Source organism: Tachypleus tridentatus, chromosome 8, assembly GCF_004210375.1.
Source record: "Tachypleus tridentatus isolate NWPU-2018 chromosome 8, ASM421037v1, whole genome shotgun sequence".
Taxonomy (NCBI): domain Eukaryota; kingdom Metazoa; phylum Arthropoda; class Merostomata; order Xiphosura; family Limulidae; genus Tachypleus; species Tachypleus tridentatus.
The window spans coordinates 144,890,635-144,904,582 of record NC_134832.1 but is presented as its reverse complement, the minus strand read 5'-3'; the positions used below and the strand labels follow the sequence as shown (position 1 = coordinate 144,904,582).

General features: G+C 32.9%; 1 long non-coding RNA gene across 2 annotated transcripts in view; it reads right to left on the bottom strand.

The window, feature by feature from the left end:
- The window catches only part of LOC143223684 (uncharacterized), an 85,917-nt gene extending 72,358 nt beyond the window's left edge, over positions 1-13,559 (bottom strand). For both annotated transcript variants that reach the window (XR_013013043.1, XR_013013042.1), the window contains exons 1-3: positions 13,436-13,559; positions 11,657-11,780; positions 4,694-4,799 (exon numbers count right to left, since the gene is read on the bottom strand). This is a non-coding gene — a long non-coding RNA (uncharacterized LOC143223684). The remainder of the gene's footprint in view (positions 1-4,693; positions 4,800-11,656; positions 11,781-13,435) is intronic.
- Between the last annotated feature and the right edge of the window lie 389 nt (positions 13,560-13,948).

The window sequence follows — 13,948 nt, the reverse complement described above, 5'->3', positions numbered from 1 at the left end:
CAAATGCCAGAAGTCAGTCAAGACAAGAGAATGAAAGAACATCCAAAAGTATCAAGCAGTGTGTAAGAATTGACATAGATCACAGTATAGCCTCCTTCCCTATACACCAAATAGCCACAGTAAAGAAAAGAACAGGAAATATCCAAAAACAAACTAAAGGAAGAAAGTAGTCGGAGAAAAGGAATACCAGTCCAAGGTTGTGAACATGAGAGACAGAGGTCAAAAGATGTCAAGGAATATAAAAGGGGTCAACATTGAGTCAAAGGGAAAAGAAAGGAATAGGAAAACATCTACAAGAAGTACAGAAAACAAAGGAAGGACAACCAAGAGACATGTAGAAAGGTATCCAACACAACAACATGCACAAATGCGAACTGGGTGAGAAAGATTGTAGATAGGGATATAGGGAAGTGAAAAAGAAATGGAAAGAGACCAAGGTGGAAAATTTTAAAATGTTTGTAGAAAATAAGACAAACAGCTGATGAAGTGCTAGGTACATGTGTGATAGTCATTGATACAAAGAGTGATGAGTTATACAGTTGTATGCAGATGATAAAATAAAGAGGAAGTCTGAAATTGAGAATAAGAAAGCAAGTTATAGAAAAATCTATATGAGGAATATAGAGAAATTATAAAGAGAGAAATTAGCATGATACTCAAGCTTATTAGAGAGATATCAAAGACAGGTAATTGAGAAAAGGAAAGGAAGTAAGACTACACATCAAGATAATACAAGGCACAGGAGATAAACAAGGCATTTTGGGTATGAGAAAAAACTAAGATAAATAAATACTATAAAGTCTAATGACAAACAGGAAGAAAAAACAAAATAAACAAAAAATCTCAAACAATAAGGTGAGATAAAAATAATAATAAGAGCATAGGGAATGAATAAGAAAAGGAACAAAACTAAAAACAAAGTCCTGAAAGATACTGAAATGGAAAGGCTGACTAAATAATTATAATAAAATACCACCCAAAGAAAATCAGTTAACAGATGTAGTCCAATAGATAATTTCCAACTGCTGATAAAGAAATTTGGCTGATGGTATAGGAGTAGGAGGCCCATTATACATGTGGTAATTTCTAGCACATCTAAAAACAGCTGAAACTATCCAGTCAGTTTATAAGCATTCAAACGCTGCAGTAAAAATAAGGCCAAAGGGCAAACAATGTAATTCACTTAAAACCAAATATAAACCAATATCCTCTGAGAATTCACAATAAAAAATTTAAGCTTTTGAAACAAAAGCTAAAAATACAAAAATCAAAGTTTTGTTAATGATGCAAATCAAGAAATTTAACACAGACCATAAATTTTAAACACATCTCATCAATAGTGTCAAGAAGAAATAACTTCAAGTGTCAATACATAGAGGGAGTTGTGTATAGTGTATAACTATCTCACTGGTGAAAAGTTCATGCTGAATGATGCATTTTGCAGAAGAAATCTCATGATATCAGGTGAGAATGCACTAAAAGCTAGCAGCATGTAATTCTCTAAAGCAGACATATGGGAAAAATAACAAGTGTGTGAAGAGGTGTAGTATCACCTCAGAAGATCACTGTTCATATACTACATTATACATTACACTTAAGAACTGTATTTCAATGTTTCACATTACTTACAACACAATAACCAATTAATAATGCACTCCACTTCAAACACTTCATAGATACAGAGAATTAGAAACAAAATTTAACTGAAAATTTTAAACTATTATGCAGTTAAAGTACTTTTTGATTATCATAAATAATTAGTATAAAATAAAATGTGAACAAACCTTTCAACCACCTATACATACATACACACACACAAACCAAATGAAGTTCAAGACACAATTACAACTACACAATTAATTCACTCACCACAAGTATCTGGCCCAGCATGGCCAGATGGTTAAAGCACTCGACTCAAATTCTGAGGGTCGCGGGTTTGAATCCCGGTCGCACCAAACATGCCCCCCCCCCTTTTCAGTCATGGGGGCATTATAATGTGACGGCTAATCCCACTATTTATTGGTAAAAGATTAGTCCAAGAGATGGAGATGGGTGGTGATGTCCAACTGCCTTCCCTCTAGTCTTACACATTGCTAAATTAGGGATGGCTAGCGCAGATAGCTCGAGTAGCTTTGCACAAAATTCAAAAGAAAACTAAAATCCAAAATGTATAGATTGGGATCTTTTTAGGTTTTTTAAGATAAGCTAAAATAATTAACAATATAATACAAATGTTTCACAACACACACGAGAGCAGTTCATAGTAACTCATGGATAATGTAATTCAGCAGTGTAATGTTATTTATTCATTCCTCAAGTGATTAAGAACTTATAATGGTTTGGATAGCAGCTGCACATGGTTCAGAGGACAAAAACCAATAACATTTAATTGTAAATTATATATATACTATCACAAGCTTAAAGCTACTTTGGATAAACACATGTAATTTAATGTTACAATCTGAGGTCATTTTAGAAAGAAAGAAAAAGAATAATTTAGATTTTATTTCAATTTTTTTTATTGGTAGTTACAAAGTCAGTTAAATTGATAAAACCCATTTTGAAGTATGGAAAATAACAGATAAAATATAAAGTTTTACTGAAAAAAATGTTTGGATATATTTAAGGTTTTATGAATTATGCAAATGAAATTTGAGATTTTCAAAATCAGGAAAAGTATTTTTAATTCAACATGAAAAATACCTTTCACATGGATTATTCATACACAAATCTTTATTTTATTATAAACACTTCACTAAAAAATTAATTTTGTGTATAAAACTTATGTCAACTGAAATACTGCAAAATTGGTGAAGATGTACACACTACACAGAAAGCTTGAAGTATTAAATCTATAAAGACTTCAAGTGAATACAAAGAGGTTATATGGTTGGGCAAAGTTATAATTTTCCTACACTGAAAATGTTTTTCAGAAAAACATATAATTTAGGAGCTGCCTCCCAAATAGGTAATATGAAACCAAAGGATCACTGATATAAAAGTGATAGACAACCCAAAGGCAAAAAAGCTGAAGTCCTTGAGGGTAAAGGGCATGCTAATCCCCCCAAACCCTGATGTAACAGCAAGGCTAAATAATCAGCAGGAAATCAAATACCAGGAGAAAGAAGAAAGACTAAAAGTAATAAGTAAGCATTAGGTGAATAATAACTAAATGACAGAGAAAACATCACAAACATGAGACCTAATTTTGTGAAGACTGAAGCACGCCTAGGAGATACAAGATGGAAACGACTGGCAAATAAAGGAGGCAGAAAACAAAGGACAAATCCCTCATCAACCAGCAAAAGCCCAGAGGTGTTAGAGGGAGCTGTGGAAAAGACATGGGATAAAGGATGGACCATGTAATGTTCCATTTCCTGACACATAAGTAAATAAATCCATCTATTTTCAAGATGGCTGGTATGGGTATTAAAACTTTAATTACAATAAAGTACACAACAATGTATCAACCTTCTTAGGTGTTCTTCAGGTTAACAGTGATGATCTAGATTAATTTTTTTTTGTTTTTGCAAGTCATTTAGTTTTTTGTATTTTGAATTTAACATAGCTTTTAGCAGCTTCTTTCTGTAAATTATGGATGGTGTTTGAACAGTGATTAACATTGTTCTGTACTTTATTTTAATTAAAGTTCTGATACCCATACCAGTCATCTTGAAAATACATTTTTACTCCAAGTGGGTTTCTTGTTATCACAAAATAAATCCATCGCCAGGTTATATACATCTGAGGCCTTTAACCCTCGAAATGGTAATGCAAACTTCAGAATTTGAAGCACACAAAATTAACATTAAACACGAGTGCAAAAAAAGAAGCAACCTGAATGCAGGAATAAAACTAAATGTAATAAAATTCAAGAAATCAAACTGAAAATTAAACACTTCAGGGAGGGAGTAAAATAAAGCCAAACATACAGCAACAAAGAACATCTGAACTTAAACACTGCCACATGAGAAGTGAAGATTTGGTAGAGGGAGTCACATGAGCATGTCAAGCTCGTTTTGGTTAGGAGATGATGTATCATGATTGGTAGAGGGAGTAACATGAGCATGTCAAGCTCGTTTTGGTTAGGAGATGATGTATCATGATTGGTAGAGGGAGTAACATGAGCATGTCAAGCTCGTTTTGGTTAGGAGATGATGTATCATGATTGGTAGAGGAGTCACATGAGCATGTCAAGCTCGTTTTGGTTAGAGATGATGTATCATGATTGGTAAAGGGAGTAACATGAGCATGTCAAGCTCGTTTTGGTTAGGAGATGATGTATCATGATTGGTAGAGGGAGTCACATGAGCATGTCAAGCTCGTTTTGGTTAGGAGATGATGTATCATGATTGGTAGAGGGAGTAACATGAGCATGTCAAGCTCGTTTTGGTTAGGAGATGATGTATCATGATTGGTAGAGGGAGTAACATGAGCATGTCAAGCTTGTTTTGGTTAGGAGATGATGTATCATGATTTGCATGAGAGACTTGTTGGAATCTTCCAATTTCAACAAAGGGGAATGAAAGATTTGTGATACAAGTAAAGAAAAAGTTTGCATATGGAGGGCAACACTGAACAAGAATAGCTAATCTTGTGAAAGTAGGAAAGTACCATAATATATTGAAATTGACTGTGCTTACACTGAGAGAATGAATAAGAATACTATTAAAGATTTCAATATATTAATTACCTCAGTTTTCTCCATCATATTCCACTTCTTGTTCTTCCCTTGCTATGCCAATGTTCAAAAAGGTATATGAACATTTTTTTTTCCAAGGAATCTGCTTTCTCTGAACCTGGAAGCACAAATGTACATTTGTTTTTAACAATAAGACTGAATATTATCAATCATCACTAAGTTACAATAAAGTTCACACAATGTAATGATACATTACAAGTAGTTTACTGCAAAAATGATATAAAGAAATAAGGGTTCTTAAGGGTGAATATTTTAAAACAAATACCACAGTTTTTATTTTTTAAGCTATAGCTTAGTTCTACACCTATAACACAATAACTATGTCTATCATATGTCTACTTAAAAGATTTACATGCCACTAGCCAATTTCCACTCACAATTAATGTGTTTAACATGAAATGTGCTCGTACGTGATGACACCATTACATGAAAAAATCTTCCACCAACAAATGGGTGGCAAAACCTCCATGCACAGTAACTTCCCTCAATTACTTGCACTCAAATGAACTTTTTTTAGACAAGGCATATAGGAAGTGCAGTGCAAGTAGGTCAGGAGGGAATGTGTGTGTGAGTGTAGTCTATCAGAAATACATTTTCAGGTTAGTTCATAAAGTGATTCATGCAGAGTTAAATCTAAGTTTACTTAGGAGTGGGACATGGAATGTGACTGATGGCAGAGGCTCCATAGGTAAATACACCTTGAAAGACTGCATTTTCTCTTGACTAGGGTGTACTCTTCATAACTGTCACAGAGAAGGGTAGAAAGACAATATAACTATTAGAGCACTTCACACAAATGGTCAGGAAGTCATGTGTAGCATTTAAGATATAATCAAACCATCTTTACTAAACTAGACAGACATAGGCTGTAAGATAAAGGAATGCTAGCTGTTTGAGGGATGACCTGCACTAAAATAATAGTGACACCACTACCATACTTCTGACCATATTGTACAAGGCCCAAACAGTAAAGAATTCTACAAGATTCTCAACCCCAGTTGCTAGAAACTTGTGACAAAGGTCTCTAGTGCTTCACTTGAAGATGGATGATTCAAACTGGAAAGATCTGGGAGTACCTTAACCCCTAGCAGGCACCTGCCTGAAAGATCATTTACTGGAGACAGTATGTTTAGTCTATTTTTAAAATCCAGCAATTATGAATTAAAGAAGTGAGCAGTCAATTCCTTGCTGCCAGCTTTTCTTCACAATTGTTCATGGAATGGTACAGTCAGGCTTGGGCATATGAGTAATTTTGTATATTAAGGTGGTTTCGTGAAATAATACCATATCATGACAATGGGCAGTGGTATAGTCAGAAAAGGTGGTCTGAATACTTCCCATTACTCCTGGTTCAATTCATATTTTGGAAAATAAGCATACTAGCCATCTGATGAAATCCTAGTAGATGGATAGAAAAATAAAAATAAAACATACCCATCTCAAAGATTGTCATTCTTGACTCAAGAATGGTGACAAGAAAGACTAAAATCCTGCAGGTAATGAAGATAATGTGTGGGGAGTTTTCCACATGTCCACCTGGAGAATCTTGTTCAAGGGCCAGCAAAAGTGAGAAACAAAAGAATGATACAAGTGAGAAATCTTAGGTAACAAAATATGAAATCACTTTCTACCATCAATATCGAGAACACACAACAATCAGAGAGGTTTACAGACCTATCTGGTAACAATAGAAAGCGAGAGGTTTCTGGATGAAGAGATGTAGGTCACAGGGTAAAAACAGGCAATGATGGAGATTTCAAAAGGGGAGAGCTTCGTACCAAATATCATTAAACACCCCAAACTGGACACAGAAGCTGATCCAGATCTGAATGAGCATAGTGGTGAAAGATAAAAGGAAAGGAGATAGGAGAAAAAGAATGTGAAACCTTCTGAGAGGCTCAAGTATTAGAAACAAAGGACTAATCTGGGTAAAGAAAGACCTGACTGAAGTGGAATGGAGTGCAAGAATCATATACTGTGCAGGGGTCTAAATGATTGTGAGGAAGAAAATCTTAAGAAAATGGTAGAATAAAGAGCAATAATTCAACACGACATTAAAGTTGCAAGCAGTTTGATAAAGAAGGAAGGATTGGAACAGAGTTGGGAAGAAAAGACCCTATGGTAACAAGGGTAAAATCTAGTATTTTAAACTGTCAATGACCAGTAACTGTGAAGACTGACAAACTGTGGTCAAGCAACTGAGTGAAGAATACAGAAAGTGGTGTTTCTGTAAAGTGTCTTGTAGGAAAGGTGTAGTAGATACATTGACAATGAACAATCTACCACTTTCATTTACAAAGAAAGGATGACAGAAATGGGATGAAGTAACACATCAAGAAAGTTTGGCCATAAGGACAATGGATCAGGCAAATCCCATGTGAATGATACCCATGGATGCAAAAGTAACGTGCAAGGTAAAAACAATACTGGGAAGATGGGGTCTAGACACTAATGAAAGAAGTAGAGGGGACTAGGGCTGAGTTGGCCAAAAAGACACTGCCAATAAAACCTCGGTGAGGACATGAGGGAGGAATCAAAGAGGAAGACTGACCTATAGCAAAAGTTTAAATCAATCCTGGCTGAGAGTATTAACAGCAAGACCCAAAGGATGATAAAATGAAAACCAGAAAAGAATAAGCACAGAACTGAAAGGAGTAGCAGAGACATTTATAAAGGGTGTCTCCACAGTCCAGTCAAATGAGACAACCTACCACCAGCTTTGAAGTCCAGCACAAACAAGCTACAAGATGAACCTGATGGGAATAAGCCTAGAAGAGGGAGGTTCAACACCTGAAGGTAAAGAATCCTAAAGTGGATGCCTCTTGACAGTTGATAGAAGGAATGAGTGTGGACTTTTCAGAGTAGATAATGACCAACTGATCCACTAGAATAGGAAGGAAGTGTGAATACACCTAGCAAATGATAGAAGTCATATTGTAATTCAGACATACACTCCAACCCAAGAGGGAAGTTTGTGAAAAGGTGGAGCTCCAGTGACCATGCATTTTACAGCTTCTAGACAGAAAAATGAAGATCAAGCAAAACTGAGACAAGAGTTTAAAAGAATGCTTATATATATTAGATTACTCTGCTGGTGTGAGAAAAAGTTTGAAAAGTATGAGAAACCATTTGGTTAAGCAGTTTCCTGCAGAAGAACCTCCTGAAAGAAGGTAAGGAAGAGCCAATTGTCCATATAAAATTGGAATCACAGCCCCAGTTCATGTGAAGATGAAAATCCAAGGTAATACTTTGAATCTGTCCCATAGAATAAAGAGTGGGAAGAATGAAAGGACGGGTTAGAAAAGAAAGAAGGTAACATGTCTGTAAAGATTAGAAGGATGAGGGCTTTCCTTGAATGGCAAAATGGTACCCTAAAGAGACCTATATAGGGAAGAGCAACCAGTGAGTTTTGTTTATCCTTTTTTTTATTCATTCTCAAATGGAGGTAAAAAGATGTTCACTAAAAGGATGGGAGGTGGAGGCCTTGTACAGGAACCCACAATAAACTACATAATCCATGTAACATTCTCAATAGCCAACAAGCTTTAAGAAGCTACAACAGAAACAGGTCATATAACCCTCACATGACACTGCTGAAGTCAATGTCATTTCAGAATTCATAATAATCTTCAATGCCTTTGAAACAAAAGCTAAGGTAGAATTATAGAAAACCTTTGCACAGAAGAGCTACAACATGTAACATTTCAGTTTTTTTTATAATACATCAAATTTTGTTAAAGTGATGGGTATTACACAAATCAAAACATCAAATTTCCCATGCAAGTGACATTTCATATTGGTTGTTATTAAAACTGTCAAACTGTTTCTGTTTAACAAAAGAAAGTAACAAATGACAATGCTTGATTGCCACCTGATGAACTTCTGAATTATTTAGAATTTGAAATATAGAACTAATCAATAAAATACTGTTCTCATTCTTCCAATTCTCATAGTCACATATCAAATATCTCCTTTTCAGGCTTCATTAACTGTAGTCTTCACTGCATGGCTTTTGATGTGCCTTTTAACATTTTAGCTTGTTGCACTGTATTGTGAAGTACCTGTCTTCTACCCAACATTTCAACTGACTTCAAATTTGTTTTTATTTTCTTGCATAATTTTGCTTATGTAAAACCAAGTAAAACTGTCTGAATGTACTTTTCAATTTATTTGTCCATGTTATGTGCAAGGTTCCATTAGTTCCATTACAAGAAAACTGTTGACACAACGAATGAAGCATACATTTGTAAAACTAATGACTAGATTATTCTTTCATTAAGGAATCTCACTAAGTAAATTTTACAGTGGCCCCAAACTGATCTTGAAAGATTTTCATATTAAAGTTTCTAAGATGTTTTGTTTATCTTTACAAAATCTGACAAGCTTTAAGTAAACATTACAAGTCTTTTGTATTAAAAACAACTCACTTTAATGAAGTATTTACACCAACTATTTCTCTGAATATATGGACTTATAGTATTGACTTCTCTAAGTGGAGAGTAATGTTCATGTTAAGATCAATACTTTCTTCATATGAAAATTATTGAATTTCATTTGTGTAATTCCTAAAAACCTAAATAAAATGCAAATGTCTTTTCTGGTAAAACTTAACATTTTATCTGTTATTTTCTTTATTCTAATTCTATACCAAACTTCATAACCACTATACAAAAATAACATAAAACTAAACTACCCTTTTTTTCTCTCTGGAATGAAAACAAATTACATCAGCAAACTTCAGTTGTTTATCCTAAATAGCTTAAAAATTTTGTTTCAACTTGCATTTTATTGTTTTCTTGCCCTTAAACAGTGTCTAACAAATTATCCTGTCACACAAGTTCTAAATCACTCAACGTAGTTGTAGTTCATGTTACCATATTGAAGCATTCTGGGCATTCAAATGCTCCAAGTATTGAGCAGATTAGATATATGCAGTAAGATGTGTGATGTGTATTCATAAAAGTATAAAAAATGATTATATTATGGTAATTGCCTAAGAAAAGACATGTTGACAAATGTTCCCATTTATGCTAACTACAAGTGATGCTAACAAAGTAATGAGAAGTGTTATGAGAGCCTCATTAGAGAGACTGGCACCACTGAAACATTGGAGAAGTTACAGCAAATGTTTACATTACAATGCACAAAACTACCCAGAAAGGAAGTAAATACATACTTTGGTGTAGCATCCATTTCAAAAGCATGTGTGTTTGAATACAATTAAGAAGGCTGTTAATTTAATGACTTTACCTGCGACCAATGAGTAAGTGGGTTTGAGAATTGCGAAACAATTGTAGAAAAATAACAAGTGTAAGATCTACTTGTGGGTAGTTGTGTACACTATTTGGGAAGTTGTATAAGAGTACCAGAGTTTGTATAAAACCTTGTGTTTGAAGCTCAAAATTTCATTTGAAAAACAAGTTCTCCTTGAGCTCAAACGTTGTCTGTCACTAGAAGTTGATGGGCAGTTATAATCAAGCAACTGTAGTCATTGCCAGATGAATCTCCAAGGTTGAAAGAAGAGTCATGACTACTTTTTCTTGGGAACAAATGTCTAAAACTTTTAATGTCTTTTCTCCTTTATTTTAATTATTCTAACCTAAAAAATTTCTAATTTTTACCTTTTAGTTATGTTTATAATAAATACACACACAAAAAAAAGAAGTACAGTCCTTACTTGAGTATTCATTTTTGATTGTCATCAACTGTCAATGAAACAATTTTTTTTATACTAATAATACTAGTGCCCTAAATAATTTATCTAATCAAGTAATGCACTTAAGGGTACAGATTATCAACACATAAAAGCAGACAATGTCTCATAACTATTGTAATTTTGCTGGCTTTGTAAGTATTTGATAAAAGTTATCACATTCAATTAAGCTGTGTTTTCTACAGAAATAAAGTTTGAACTGGAAGTAAAACAAACAATACTTTCAGTCTGTACAGGAAATAAGGTAATATAACTTGGTAAAATTTTGATTTTCTATTGTTTATAAATAATATATTATACATCAGAGAATACTACTGATAATTTGTGGAAGAGAAAATGTTTCAGACAGGCATTGCTAAACGAGTCTAATTTCTAGCTTATGGTTCTGTGAGCAAATGAGGTTGAATATTATAATATTTACGCTTTACCCAAATTACAGTGATATCATAATAAAGTAACTTATGATAAATTCCACTCTTCTTGGAGGATGATGATAAATTAAAGGTTAGAGAATACCTAGAAAACAAATATCACAATTCTCATACTAGGAGAAACTGACAACTGTTCTTACATTTATTTATAAAATTAAAACATATTTTAAAAGATGAATAATCAGCTATATTTTGACACCTAGTTTATTCACATATCATGATAATAAAGTTGTGTAATTAAATTTTGAATATAACTCAGTAAGATCTTGTGATGTACAGACAAAGGTACTCTTGTGGAAAGAGTTACACGTATTTGAACACACCTTTGGTGAGTGCGATGAAGACATCCATCAAAACCATTTTAAGATATTAACAAAGGACAATGACAATACCCTTATACAGAAGCCACAAATTCACCAAACAGTTCTAAATGTAACTTTCTGATAATTCTGTAGTTCAGTTTCCACCTTACTACTTGTGTATTTACTTAATAATGTAATATATTAATGACAGATTAACCAATTACTTGCAAGTACAAAGTGTGTTTGTAACTCCTGAATGTATATTACACCTACACCTTCAATTATTTCCAACAATGAGCACAAAAGATCACAAAAAAATTAAAGTAAATTTCAAAATAACCAGAAATATAAGAAAAACAACCACAAATTTAAGTACTTTAAAGTAATTGACTGTTAGTTTTCAGATTTAGAAAGGCATTTTATACCTGAAGTAAGACAGTCAACTACTGAAAAACATTCTAGTTTCTAGGACTTTTATAAATTATTAAAAGTACTTTTATATACTTACATGTAGATAATGTAAATCTTTTTTCTTCATTTTTCATCAAAAAAAGGTTCAACCTTCACATTTGATACTTCCATGGTTACATCACAGCATCATCTTAACATCCTAGTCAAAGCTTGAAGCTAGACTATAGAAAAACAGGTTGACAGTTAGAACTTCAATCATGCTAAAATGTATTGCAGAAACTTCAACAAATACAAATCTGCATTATCCCAATCTGACATCTAACTCATTTTAAAATATCATTTACATTACAATTAAAACACATTTTAGTACATTAATATGTATATGATAACTTATTACCCTCAAGATATAAAATGATAATGAAATATGACCCTATTAGAACTACCAATATACTGAGTTCTAAACTTCAAACTAATAATAACCTCAAGTTTTGGTCTTTCATTAATTAATGTTATTATGCAAAAGAAAAAAGCTCAGATGGTAATAATATTCTCAAACAGTTTTAGTGTGTTCTACATCCAAATATGTATTTCCAAAGTTATCCCTAACAACATACTCCTAATGCACACTAAGTACACAAGTCAACCTAAAAAATAGTAACTTTTATTATCTTATTAACTCGGTTATTAAAAACTACAATAATTGCTAATTACTAAACATATTTTATCTCCCTGACACTTGGCTATTTCTGAAATAATGCAATTCTTGTACAACTTGATTTTGGCTTCTGAAACCTGTTTTCCTGAAAAAGTTTAAAGCACTGAACATAGAGAAATTGAGTTTTTTGTATAAACACAAAATTAACTAGATTACACAGTTGAATTACAAATTAGTAACAGCCACCATTAGAAAATACATTTAGCTTAGAGGTGGAGTAATAAAATACTAGAAAACCACTGAAGTATTACTAATTATTATACTTTTTACACATTTATTCCTACATGTAACTGTCTCAACATCTTCATTAACTCTATGAATCACAACTTGATCTTTGCTTCCATTGTTCACTTATACAAATTAGAATGTGGAAACGAATTGAAAATACTGGGAAACTGTAGATATGAAACTACTCTGTTCAGTAGCAAACAACACACTAAATAAATCGCATGGTCCAAATTAGTAATAAACAACCAATAAATAGCCCATTTCGGTAAAAACTGGTATTACTTTAGCTAATTAATTACTGCTTTACTTCATGTTCATACAGTTGTTTATAAAGACTAGATCAGCACACAAAAATGTCATATTTACATTACTGTGTATAACCTTTCGTACAGTACAATCCAAACCACATGACTTCATACCATTTTAACTTATTAACAAATTGATAAGCACGACATAAAGCAGACAGTCAGTTCATCAACTGTACGTTGAACATACAAAAAACGTATGTTCTCAAAACATACATGTTCCACCATAAATAATGGTATGTTTCCTTAGTAAAGTATGTAACCTTTAGTGTTATACAACTTGAAAATTTATTCTTAAACAGAGTTATGTTTTAATCAATGTAACGTTACGAGTTTACATATATGTTCAAGAAAATACGGTAAAATATACTAATTACCACTTCTGAATATTGGACTAATATTAATTGTTTTGCACATAAGCTTTATATTATTATCTATATTTAAAATGCCAGCACTTCAAAATAAAAAATATATAATTCTAAAGTTTAAGGTAGCTATAGCATAATAGTTTCATCAAAGTTTAATTGTGTCTTAATATTTAAGTGAAATTTGAACACACTATTTACAGAATTACCAAGTCACATATCCTTTAAAAAAAACAAATACTCCGACCCACTCTAAAACTTACAACACTAAAAAAACGCTTTAAGCTCACAACTTTTCAACCGTCTTCGGCCATCGCCAGGTTCATAAAGAAAGAAAGAGGTAACAGTCCGATAACTGACCACCTGTTTGAACGGGGTTGTGTAACTGAGTGTAGTAATGTAGAGGGCGCGCTTAGATGTTTGAATATATATATATATTTCTATACATATTTTTAAATATAGGTATAAAGGTGTTCTTTCTGAACTTGACGTTGACCGAGCAAGGTTGAAACGTTGTTCGCTCCTCTGCATAAAAATCTTCACAATCCAAACCAACCGTTTTCACATATATATTTTTTCTACAAGTGGGTTTTCTCATCATCACTAAAAATATCTTTTAAATATATGAATATTAACAATGATTATTTCACAGCTGAGCAAAACTAAAGCCTATTATAGGTATGAAGTTGCCTGAATCACTTTATATGTGTTTATGAAATGGATCAAAATTTCACTATTTCAACGAATTTACACCCAAGTTGGAAAGTTTTGTTTTT